Source organism: Mixophyes fleayi, chromosome 2 (genome assembly GCF_038048845.1).
Source record: "Mixophyes fleayi isolate aMixFle1 chromosome 2, aMixFle1.hap1, whole genome shotgun sequence".
NCBI lineage: Eukaryota > Metazoa > Chordata > Amphibia > Anura > Limnodynastidae > Mixophyes > Mixophyes fleayi.
In genome coordinates this window covers 109,436,044-109,449,177 of record NC_134403.1, presented here as the reverse complement: position 1 = coordinate 109,449,177, position 13,134 = coordinate 109,436,044, and the positions used below count along the sequence as shown (strand labels likewise).

The window sequence follows — 13,134 nt, the reverse complement described above, 5'->3', positions numbered from 1 at the left end:
AATCCACATACACAACATGTTGTGTCTGACTGTTTTTTTTACCTCTTCAACGCAACATTTTTAACAGATTAATTTTATCAGTTAGGACATGTTTATTCATTTATTTTTTTTTCAAGATAAAAACTTTTTAATTGAAGGAACAAGTGTCTTTTTGTTATATGCCATGGTCTTATTTCTCTCCCGTGAAGTTTATTTCCGAAAGGACGGTGTGCCATCAAACTTAATGATTAGGCACCATATATGATCATTTTGGTAGTTCATTTACAAAATGTGCTAAACATTTGCATCACCCCACAGGGTTGTATTAGTTGGAGCAAGCAGGTGAGAAGAAGTAAACCTGAAATGACCCAACCTGGGGAAGGACTATAATTTATGAGTTGAGAGAATTGCAGACTGTTGCTGCAGAAACATAGTACACAGGAACAAGGGCTATTATTATTATTACCATTTATTTATATAGCGTCACTAATTCTTCATCGCTGTACAGAGAACTCACATCAGTCCCTGCCCCATTGGGGCTTACAGTCTAAATTCCCTAACATACACACAAACACAGGCAGAGACAGACAGACTAGGGTCAATTTGTTAGCAGCCTATTAACCTACCAGTATGTTTTTGGAGTGTGGGAGGAACCCGAAGCACCCGGAGGAAACCCACGCAAACACGGGGAGAACATACAAACTCCTCACAGATTAGACCATGGTTGGGAATTGAACTCATGACCCCAGTGCTGTAAGGCAGAAGTGCTAACCACTAAGCCACCATGCTGCCACTATCAACTATTGTTTTACAAGCAAGATATTTTAACATTGTAGACATGTATTCTATGTGCTACTTTTGAATAACAAGAATCTGCAAGTCTCTTTACTTTATCTAATTAATTGCAGAAAATCATGCAGAGTGATTTGATTCCTGAAATTATATGCAGTAAAATTTCTTACAGGAATAGATTTTAGAATTTTGTCATTTATCAAAGAGAAAATCGGCACCTAAATGTATGCAAAATCCCTGTTGCAGCTTAGTGCTGCAACTGGTCTGAAGCACCTTCTCAGGACTGCTTATCATAAGTCATCATGGTTTATCCACACTCCACAGTGCTTACACTGACCAGTGTATTGTGTTATGTTCAGCGTTGCTAAGAACATATTGCTGCAATAACGTGCTAGCAGGAACAGCTCCAATTTTTTTTTTTTAATATAACACAAACATATTATTTAGTGCCTTATAGACAATTGTATTAATCCTTCACATCATTTCCTGTCTCAGTGAAGCTTAAATTGTAAACTTTCTACCAGACAAACACAACATGCTAGAGTAATGTTTACTATGTGTAATATTGTCATAAGGCAATTAACTTATCAGTAAATGTATGGACTGTAGTAGGAATTCGGAGCACCTGGAGAAGACACACATGTAAAAGGGGAGAACATACAAAATCCATGCAAATAGTGCCCTATTGATAGTGGAACTCATGACCTCAGCATAGAGTAGGCAAAATTTGTAATAATGTTAAATAAGTTCCTATTCCTGATTCAGCGACAATTAAAATAAAAAAGTAATAATAACTTTAAAACTCATGGAGTGGGACCCAACATGGGTGCTAGCCAGCTAGACTTGATTAGTATTATTAGGATTAAACGATACAAAAGAGTTTGGTCAGTTATCGAACCCTCCAGGTTTGTCAGTGATCGACTATATGCCTTTAGCAGAGTGGTCCAGGAAAAAAGTGTTCTCTCCCTCTAATAGAAGCAACAAGTCATTAAAGACATGATTAAACTACTGGGATCCTGTCAGATACCCACAGGTCCTCGATAAAATTCTAGTAGGGGATCAGAAGCGTCAACTATGTCATAGCAAAAGTGCTTGAATAATGGATTACCCATTATAAATTGCAAAGTAAAAGTTAGACACACTAAAGACACAGGTTTTTTATGACCTTATATTTGAACAAAAAACACTTGAGTTCCTATTAAAGAAACAAAAAAACAAAAAACAAAAGCACAATTTTATATTACTTAGCCATTCCTGGATTTAAGTTTTTAACTATCCTAGGCCACTTTGTCTGCTACCCTCATCTGTCCCCCTGTATTTTATATCACTATAGGGAACCTTCGCCATACCCTATATACTTATGATATAAATTGTCCAGCACCGGTACCGCAAACCTCATAGTCAGGGTCCGGCAATCCTACCTGTCCCCTCCTGCAGGCTATTTCCTCTCTGTATCAGCATCGCTCCCTGCTATTCATTCTCTTATTCAATTTATTGGCTGATTACCTGCTAGGCTTCCTCTATATATTGCACTTCCTACAGTTCATAAGTGCCAGATCTTTAGGTTTCCCTACCTATTAGAGTGCTCCTACCTCTGGCTCCTCTTGCTTTCCTTTATTTGTTGTTTGCACCTCATCGTCATCCAGCAGACTGTAGCGCCTCCTAGAGGATCCTGCACCAGGCCATCCTCCATCTGTCCCTGCAGTCTGTTGCATTCCTGATTCACTATATCAGTTACCTGGACATCCACATGCTCATGCAGAACATTGCACCTTCTACAGATCCTTCACCAGGGCATCCCAACTCTTCAGGACCTCTCTACAGACTGATGGACTCCTGCGCACTCCAGAACCTCCTTACCAACTTATGTTATCATCAGCACTCCTCCTACCTGCTGAATACTACTCCTACCTACTGATTCCCTTTCCTCACACCTTAGCCACCGGGCCCTCCACCTGTTCTCGCTTGCCACCCACTCGCGGGAATCGCAACCTGCTGTCAGGGACCTGCAATCTCCATATTTCCTTTTGGGGATCCATGGCGAAAACCTCTCTCTCTCTGTTAGACTCTGCGCCTCTTTGCGGGTAGTGTCAAGCCTACCAGACCCCACCTCTCACTCTGAATCCATGACATAAATAAATGTGTTTTCTGTTATGAATAAAACAAGGACAGACTACCAGCCCAGCAATTCACTTACCCTAGGTCTAACCTTATGTGCCTTTTCTAAACATTTAAATATGACATTTCAAATGTTTAAATGTCAAATTTGAATGCACACTAATGTTTACAGGCAGGGCACTGACTAGCATATTCAAAATGCTAAGTTTTATGTTCTTAATAGCTATATATATCTTAATTTCTGTCTATATAAAGTATAACATTATATTACATAAGGATGTATAAAATGTATATATGATTATGCTATAAATTGACAATTGATTATCTTTAAAAACAGTCCTATCAAGTAGCTATTTAAAATAACATAGGTGATATGAGAAGCAAATCCTATAAATTGCAGATGAGAAATGCAATCATTTGAAATAAATCAAAGGCAATGCAATGAAAAGGAACATGATGCAAAAGTAAGATTGCTAGACTTTCAACAAGTTTTGCATATGTAACCACAAGAGACAAGATCAGCCAGCATTATTCTTATCCTCAATTCAACTGTACAGAAAGTGATTACAGTTTATCATTCAACCCAAGTTTCCTTTGGAACAGTAATTGTTCACTATTTTTTTATTGCATAAGTTAGAATTTTAAAATGAAAAAAGGTACCAAGACAAAGGGTGACAAACTGAGCCTTATCCCCTGCTCTTGTTACTATAGTCTCTGGCCTTCTGTTATTTGTGACAGTAAAACAAGACTGCATTGGTATACTCTCACCATTGATTACTTGGAAAGAAATGTTTATATCGACACCTCTGTCCTCAATGTTATACTAAAAGAACTGATTTTATACTGAGTCACGTTACTTATAGATGCAGCCAATATTAAACCAAAAAGAAGGTATTTTATCTTGTACAATCATACTCTAATTCCACCTGGGAATGCAGTTTAGCAAGTGGATTTAGAGTTAATTCTTTGGGTTAGTTTGAAATATCACAATGGGATACTTTAGTACTTATACCACAACCAGCATATCGTTCCTGTACAATACAATATAGTCCTTTTGATAAGGTGAAAATGATGTAACATATGACTTTGTTTCATATATCCAACATACTGTGCTACATGTAACTACTTTAGTGCTCCAGAGAGCAGAGCCCTACATAAATGGGCAGTTCGTGTATGATCATTAATGAATGCCCAATAAATGTTTCTCAGATCACAAAGTCCTCACTGACCATATTGTCACTTTTATGTATTTGACAAAGAGCCATGTGAGTGGCTCATGTTAATGTTGAATGTAATGCATTGGGTACATCAATGATTTTAATACTATAGAAGGAAAACATTTTATATTGAAACAATCAATTGATAGAACATTTGTCAATAGCAGAAGATATCACTTTAAAGAGTAACTGAACTGAGAAGGGAATTTTCCTCATTAAGAATTCTTTCTTCACGGGAAAAGGCAGAGTGGGACAGCACTTGTGAATAGGGAAAGTTTCAGTGGGTTGGACCAGCTACCGTTTTCAGAGCAAGCTCCCCGATGATTTGAAACTTACTGAGTGGTTTCCATTGTTGCTGAAGTGGAGATTGTAAGGTAAGGGTAGAGGTGTCAGCAGGAGGTGCTCGTTGCAATTGGAAGGGGGGGCTTTCTAAGAGAGTTCTTTATCTCCCTGCTTTGCTTATTGTGGTACAAAATTCTATTATTATGATTTACTATAGCAACCAGTATTAATATGTTTATAGACTATTTAATCTCTTCATTGATATCATCATCATCATTCATATAGCGCCAACAGAATCCGTAGCACTTGAATTGCTATGAATGCTGTTAGAGCTCATGCATTTATACTCTAAGGGCATGAGTCATTAAGGAGAGCAACACATACAAAAGGAGTAGCTTTGCACCAGGGCAAAACCATGTTGCACTGAAGGAGGATGTAAATTTAACATGTGGGGACAGATTTATAGTTGGGGTAGGCTATGTCCTGCATCTACTTTAAATTTCAGTGTAAAAATAATGCAATAAATCAATTATGTGTGTGCTACATGAAGTAACAGCCAGTATATAACTCATGTGCAAAATAATAAATTAATTTGCACCCCTTACATTGTATCATGGTTTGTCCCAGAGAACATTTACTCGTTTTTTTGTCTTACTTTCCTTAATGACACAGGCCCTAAGAGCGCTATATAAGAGAACACTAGAAAATTACTTGAATCCAGATAAAAAAATAAATAAATGAAATAATTTACTTTGGCAAATAAGGAAACTTGAAACATTTGGCAGGGTCATTCAAGTCTGCCATTGGTCAAATTGGAGTTTAATTGCCAACCACCAATGTATAGATGTGCAAATACCTTTCCACCTTATAAATAGTTATGCCATTACTTTCAATAAAAGAACAGCACATATTCATGAGGGTTACTTTTTATCTAAAATGTCTACCACATTACTCATTTTGTCAAATAGTGTACAATAGTATTAACATCATATTTATACTAACTTTATCAATCTAGGAGCATTGACACTTTGTATTCTTTGAAAATTAGCATCATGCATTACATATTTACAAACTTTTGCATATTTTTTATTGGTATGAGTTTAGAATATCCCGTTATCAATGTAATATATATATATATATATATATATATATATATATATATATAACATTCTGATACATTAATTGGCTACATTTGAAGCTTAATACCTCTGAGATTAATACCTGTCATGCAGGTTTTAAAAGTATAATATTATTATTAATAATAATTTGTATAGGCCAGCATTTTCCGCAGCGCTTTACAATTGGGAACAAGCACTTTAATAAAATGAGACTGGGTAACAGACAAAGAGGTAAGAGGGCACTGCTCGCAAGCTTACAATCTGGAGGACAATAGGACTTCGATACATGAATTTAATTCATGCTAGATTAGTTTGATACATAATATTAATAGCTTTGTAAAAGCTTGGTGGTTTAGTGTTCAGTACTACTGCCTTCATACTACTGGAGTCATGAGTTTGATTCATGACCATGGTCTTATATGTGTGGAGTTTGAATGTTCTCCCCGTGTTTGTGTGGGTTTCCTCCGGGTACTCCGGTTTTCTCCCACACTCCGAAAACATACTGGCAGGTTAATTGACCTTTAGTAAAAAAAAATGTCCTTAGCCTCTCTCAGTCTGTGTGTAAATTTTAGGGAATTTATACTGTAAGCTCCAATAGGACAGAGACTAATGTGAGTGAGTTCTCTGTACAGCGCTGCGGAATTAGTGTCGCTATAAAAATAGCTGCTGCTGATGATGATAATGATGAAGTGCCTATTTCTTACTATCTTGTACATCCTGCTGTTCAGTGTTTTCATGTGGGCTGATATGTGGGCGACAGGGCAGATGTAAGTGCCGACTGATTGTGAAGACAAACTTTTATGTACAGTAGGCATTAAGAACGTCCTGACATATGCATTTCATGTAAAAAAGTGTCAAAAATCATTTTTTATTGATTATAGTATTAAGAGATGTATATAATATTTTTTTCTGAGAGGACTTTTTATTGCACATATACATTGTCCATATTCTGTCTGTCTGCATATGCCATGTACCAAATAGCCTGATCATATTTATACCAGTATTCAAGTGGAAACGTTTCTTGAGAACCTCTTGTACTTGAGCGTACATGTATGCAATTCCCATCCGGTTTTAAAAAACACAAATTCCATAAGTATTACGTTCCTTGATAAATCAGGCCCTATTTGTCTGTAAATAATAGTAAAATATATCAAATTTAATTTCTATGTTTATTAAAGTTATGATGTGTTTAATCTGTAGACGATGGGTCCACAATCAAAAACTATTTTGCTACTTTTTACTGCAGCTTATGTTTTTTGTGTGCAAATGCTCCAGGACAATGGATAATGTGTGTTTCTATTTTCTTTTAACCACTTTTTCTCAATGCACCTTGTCCTTGGTTAGGAACTGTACGCTGATTTACTACCACATATAATATGCATTTTGAATAGATATAACTGGGAAGATCCATCACCTCACTTGTCTTTCATTGTATGCGCATCAACATCTACTTTCCATGTAGCATCATTCCCTTCTCATTACAAGAAACATAATGGAAGTTTACATCCAAATAAAATGTACAATGTAAAGCAAATATAAGCTTATAAAAATTAGTAGATTTTAAAATATGACTTTTATATAATGATTTCTTCATTTTGAAATCATTAAACAAAAAAAGTTCTGGGGGTAAATGTATTAATGTCCGGATTCTTCAATTTCGGCGTGTTCAGCGTCTTTGGCGATTAAATTTAAAGCGACACTGCATTGTAAAGGGAAACTTCCCTTTACAATGCAGCGCCACTTTAAATTTAATCGCCGAAGACGCTGAACACGCCGAAGTTGAAGAATCCGGACATTAATACATTTACCCCCTGGTTTGGTTTGACACTTTTATGACACCAAATTGTTTTTAGTCCAGAGCTAATTAGCTCACATTAAGAAAGGTGTTTTATTTCAGAGGTAGTCACTTATCTACGACAAAAGGACATTTAAATTATTGGCTTAGTCCCTCTTGGAGGTCTCTGTTATTAACAAATGTAATTTCATAGTATATATGCTTAGACAACATAAATAAATAGTTTTCAATGCAGCTTGCCTCCATTCAATAAAATTATATGTCTTTCTCTCTCACATTCATTTCCATGAAGCCGCTTGTCGGATTAACTTTATGCATAGTGCATTCAAATTCCTCTACCTCTGTCCTGATTCTCACTTGGGAATGTAGCGTGAGTTTCACAATCAAGTTGGCAGAGATTCTTAATGAGTGAAAGGGAATATTTGAACATGGACAATGCTGCTTTTGTGGGTCAAAAAGAAAAAGATGCAAGTGAACACAATTAGGTTTTCGGCCACTGCTCTGAATAACTTAATTCATCTCTGTCTCCCATCTATGAATCTCATGATTGGCAACACGTTGTATATAAGGAGGATGATTTGCTTCCTGGTTTTGCTATCAATAGGTATTCTACAATTTTATGAATCAGAATTTATTGAGACAGTTCCCCTTAAATGCTCCCAAGTATTAAGCAAGTTTCTGTTCTTTTCTTTAAAGTCATAATTATTTTCACTTTTGGAAGTGGGAAAAGAGCTTAAAATAAACATTGCTAAGGATTTATCTCAGATGAGTAATCCCCCAAGAGGCAATATTATTAATATGTCTGCTACAGTGGGTTTGATGCCTTAATTTTATTTCCTTGGTGTACACATATTTGCTTGGGGGAAATGTTTTGTATTGGTTCAACAGACCATGTTCCCTACTTTCAGAGTATTTAATTAGTTTATCCCACAGAGCTGCTATCAGTGTGTATACTTTCTAACTGATGCTTAAGTTACTACAATTATTTAAGTAACTTAGGAGAAAACAATACAAAATAGATACCAGTTGCATTGTGCCCTATATATATCACTACAAGAAGATGTTATCTGTATTATAAGTATGAGCACAGATGACAAAATCAGCTCCTTACATGTGTTCCACGCAACAGTGCTATTGCAATGTAAGTAAATTGTACAGCTTTTTCGCTCTAAAAATGTAAACATGCATTTACAAACATTACATAAATATGTGTAATGTACTTATACAATTTGGAAAATGACAACCATTGGTTTAGTGGTTAGCACTTCTGCCTTACAGCACTGGGGTCATGAGTTCAATTCCTGACCATGGCCTTATCTGTGAGGAGTTTGTATGTTCTCCCCGTGTTTCCATGGATTTACTCCGGGTGCTCCGGTTACCTCCCACAATCCAAAACCATATTGGTAGGTTAAGTGACTGCTAACAAAAATTGACCCTATTGTGTGTGTGTTTGTTAGGGAATTTAGACTGTAAGCCCCAATGGGGCAGGGACTGATGTGAATGAGTTCTCTGTACAGCGCTGCGGAATTAGTGGCGCTATAAAAATAAATGATGATGATGATAAACCACTAAATGTGTACACAATAGTAAATGTTTGAGAAAGCTATCATTGCTGCGTGATTTAGTCATATAGCCCCACTAAGTATTTTCCCATTGCTGACAGGACCTTACCTCATGTATCAAGCCCATTTTATGATAGATTGTAAGCTTCTGAGCAAGGACTTCTGACCTCTCTGTTAATACCAAGGGGTAAATGTATGAATCTCCGGATTCTTCATCTCCGGCGTGTTCAGCCTCTTCAGCGCTTAAATTTAAAGCGGCGCTGCATTGTAAAGGGAAACTTCCCTTTACAATGCAGTGCCGCTTTAAATTTAAGCGCTGAAGAGGCTGAACACGCCGGAGATGAAGAATCCGGAGATTCATACATTTACCCCCAAGTCTTGTTTTATTAATGCGTTTGTTCCCAATGGTCAAGTGCTCAAAGCATGTTGCCACTATATAACTAAATGTTAATAATAGTAATTCTGCATATGGTTGTCAGCAGTGCTGAGATTCATAAATCCCCTGCTTGCTGTGGAAAATAGGGTGAAAACAGACTACAGCTGAAGCACTGCTGAGGGAAGAGGTATCTTTGATGGCAGTTGTCCCAGACATTGGATGAAGATCCTCTTTAAGGATCGTGAGATATAGATACGGTCATCTCATGCAGGTAGACGGTGAATCTTTGTCTTCATGAAGAGGTACACTATGACTGCTGGAAGGGCAGGACATATCCAAGAGAATTTTCAGGCAAATCACTAAAGCTTTGCTCCAGCAAATTTTAAGATCTTAAATTTGTCTAAAATACACATTGAGAGAGTGTATGCGTTGTGTTGAGAAAAGGAGAAGAACTGTATAGAACTTTAGGAGACTATTTAAGGATGGCATTGTAGATAAAATATTGCACCACATGTTCTGAACTGGCAGCCATGTTTTTTTTACCAATAGAACTCAACAGACTAATACCCCCCGCTACTAACATTATGGTGAGGTTTGAGATCCATGTATGCTGCAATGTTGCGAGCAATGTACAAGAAAGCATAAAACTATTTCTTAGACTATATTAATTCACAATATACTAGTGTAGTCCTAACTGTACCTTCTGGATATAGTTTCATTGAAATTGTTTTTGCAACTTATGCATTGGAAATAAAATGTATCATTCTGCATTAAAGAATGTACAGGCATAGCATATACTATTTAGAATGCTTTGGAGATAGGGTTTTTCAGATAAGAGGTTTTCATATAATTTTGAGGACCATGCCTATTTCTACTTACTGTTTGACATTCAGTTTATAATTAAATTGTTGACATTGCTTCTGACAATGACTATAGGAGGAGGCATTTAATGACAAAGTCTGTGTATATGACATTATCACCTAATAGCAATAATACTTTCATTGTTTTTCTTGTTTGCAGATCTGAATAATGTGTTTTGGGGTAAGAGATCCCATACGTCTAATTAGTCTATCAGAACAAGGTAATCATAGGTGCCGGCGGTTTTTCATAGGTCTTACTTTTTTGACATTATCGCTGTATTCCTGTAATATTATATTTAGAAAGATTACTTCTGTAAGCCAGTGCTTCTGTACCAGTTCTCTGCAGCTGAACATTGCTTTGAAATGGTAGACGAATTGTCAATAGCTCAGCCATTACATTGTTAGATAATACATTAGCTCTACAATCACCACCAATGCTGCTAATTATGGACTCAGGATAACACAGTCTCTGCTTAATGGGGGGAAAAGTGAAAATACTGTTTCATTCAGAGACTCTTAGGGAAGCTGACAATAAAAAAAACAGACATTGGAAAATAATCTGTTTCTGTACTGACTGGAAAAATGAAGACTTATTAACCCATTACAACATAAGTCCTGATTCATTAGATCAAATGCAAAATGAATGTAATGTGCATTTTTTTAACCTTCATCAACAAGGAGCAGATGTGAAGATACGACTGGTGACGAATACGGGTCTTAGTCAGCTCTGCTCCAATAGACAGGACACTGCAGGAAACATCCAATACATATGTGGAATATTAAGTCCCAAAAGAACACACAGAAAAAAGAAAATACATTTTTGCAAACACATGTTCTAGCATGCATCCTCCGCCGTCCTCACTAATAATCAGGCCTGTAGGCGGTGCAAGTGATATGACAGAAAATAACATACCTTAGAGATGCCCCAAGCTTGAATCGGACACTGCTGTATGCGGTGGAACTTGACACGCCCTTACTATACATTGACTATGTGCATACGTCCATTCTCCTTCCTGTTCTGCCCTGAAATTGTAGGCTGTAGAAAGGGTCTTTTCTACTCAAAGATAAATTGAACAGTGCAGTGTTTTATGGCATGTTGTCTGGTTCTAGGCATGCGCAGAATAATTGTGTGCGTTATATGCAATGCATCATTTACACTTCTTAATGAATCAGGGCCATAGTCTTCAATTTAAATGGTCATAGACTAGCAACAAAGTTCTAAAGGCCAGAGAACTCAAGAGCACGAGCAGAAAAGATATAGGCCTAGATAGTCAGTAAGGAAACTGACCTTCACATGTAACAGTAAGTTTATATACTTTCACACGTGAGTATAGGTCATGTAGAAGTAGGTTTTCCAGACCATCATGACTTCAGAGAATTACTGTATGTGATTTGCAAAGTGTTAAAGAAAGGAAAATAAGAACTAGAGAACAAAATATATGTATAAAATAGTCAATTCCATGTGATGAGCCGTCAGACATCACAATGATGTCCGGCTGTGCTCATATCCGTGTACTACGGTATCCAAATATCACAGATTTTCTTGTGCAACTCTATGAGGGGCGAGGAAAATCTGGGATGTTATATCCATAGAGTGCTCTGGAAGGGTCATGAATTCCCCTCTAAGTGCAATAATAACACTGGTACTAGTTTTCTTAAGAAATGTTGTAGTTGCTTAAGGGATTGTACATTGTGTAAGGGATGTACATGATTAAACTACACACTAGACTCAATCTTCTATTGTTTCTGTTACTGTTCGCAGTGTATGTTCCTACTCTGAGTAAGCTATGGTTATTATATTCATTTTTATTTGGTGGGATTAGTCTCTTATACTTGTTTGCATGTGTCCGTGTATAAACTATAGTAATGTACACAAGACATTGGGGCAACTGAGAACTGGTGAGCATATAGTGTGGGCAGCACGGTGGCATAGTGGTAGCACTTCTGCCTCACAGCACTGGGGTCATGAGTTCAATTCCCAACCATGGCCTTATCTGTGTGGAGTTTGTATGTTCTCCCTGTGTTTGAGTGGGTTTCCTCCAGGTGCTCCGGTTTCCTCCCACACTCCAAAAACATACTAGTAGGTTAATTGGCTACTATCAAAATTGACCCTAGTCTCTACCTGTCTGTCTGTCTCCTTCTCTGTGTGATTGTGTGTCTATATTAGGGAATTTAGACTGTGAGCTCCAGTGGGGCAGGGACAGATGTGAATGAGTTGCGGAATCAGTGGCGCTATATAAATAAATGGTGATGATGATGATATAGTGGTCTATGGGAAAAAGGGGCTGCTATAGGTGAAGATATCTTGTGGTTATATAGGTTTATTGTGATGCTGGTGGCAAACATTACAGGTTCCTGATGATTTAATGCTACACTACTTACTTACAGGTACATACCTGATTTCTAAATAAATGTGACTCTTGTTATTGATGCTTTACAGAAGCCTCCTGATCTTGAATTCTAACACAGCCATGGAATTAGTATGTGATGGATCTTTAACAATACCCTAGGCTATCTCACAACTTACAATTGGTAGTATCACAATAAAATAGTGTAAGCATAACTTGAGCAAGATCTCAACAATTACATCATCTGGCCATTCAACAGCTTACTGCTTTCAGGACATTATAGGAATATTTTATTGCCATTACAAAAAGTATGTGGGAATAGCATAAATTATTTTCTTTGCTATTGCTGTTTTTCTTATAAAAACTTTCCTGGCAGATTTATTTGGAATAATTGTCCATTTATCATTTTTATCAGGACAAGAGGAAAGAATAAGTATTAACATTCCCTTGTTAAAATGATAGCTACAGAAAACATGATGTTTATTTATTAGAAATTCTCATAACTGTCATATCTAAGGCGAAATATATTTCTAGTATGGCATCTGGAGAAAAATAACAGTGGTTTTATATTAGCAAAAATGAAATTATTGTTTTCTTATAAATTAATTTCTCTTTACATGAATGTAAGATAGTTTTTTGGGTAAACATTGTATTTATACATGAAACATATATGGCTTCAAGAAATAA

At 36.7% G+C, this 13,134-nt stretch overlaps 1 protein-coding gene across 3 annotated transcripts in view; it reads left to right on the top strand.

Moving 5' to 3' along the window:
- The window catches only part of PCDH9 (protocadherin 9), a 1,670,245-nt gene that overhangs the window by 245,085 nt on the left and 1,412,026 nt on the right, over nucleotides 1–13,134 (top strand). The gene's annotated exons all lie outside the window — the stretch shown is intronic.